This window comes from Penaeus monodon, chromosome 25 (assembly GCF_015228065.2).
Source record: "Penaeus monodon isolate SGIC_2016 chromosome 25, NSTDA_Pmon_1, whole genome shotgun sequence".
NCBI lineage: Eukaryota > Metazoa > Arthropoda > Malacostraca > Decapoda > Penaeidae > Penaeus > Penaeus monodon.
The window spans coordinates 38,578,563-38,578,963 of NC_051410.1; positions in this window are offsets into that span (position 1 = coordinate 38,578,563).

The following is a 401-nucleotide window of genomic DNA, read 5'->3' on the forward strand; positions in this document are numbered from 1 at the left end:
CCCCCACGTCATTAGGCCAGAATCAGGCTAAGCGCACCCGTAATGAGGGCATAAATCATTTATAATTAGGAGGAAATAATTCAGATCGTAGGTCGACTAAGTGCTTACTTAGATTTAACCCGAGATATGCGATTAGCGGTTGCGATAAATCGTTCCTCCCAATTACGGGATATGTATATGTACTGTATATTCCCATGCTGCAGAGAAAGCTAAAAACGGGGAAATTCTATCCATCTTCATTAACTCTTCACTATCTATTCTCTCGCATGGTCAGCTCAGTAGCAATACTACATATCAAGGAAGTACTCTATGGGTACAGGACTCGTGTTTTATGATTTCTCGATGAACCCTTATCCTGGGATGTGGCATGTTGCTATGTCAGATTTATGTTGGGTCTTTTG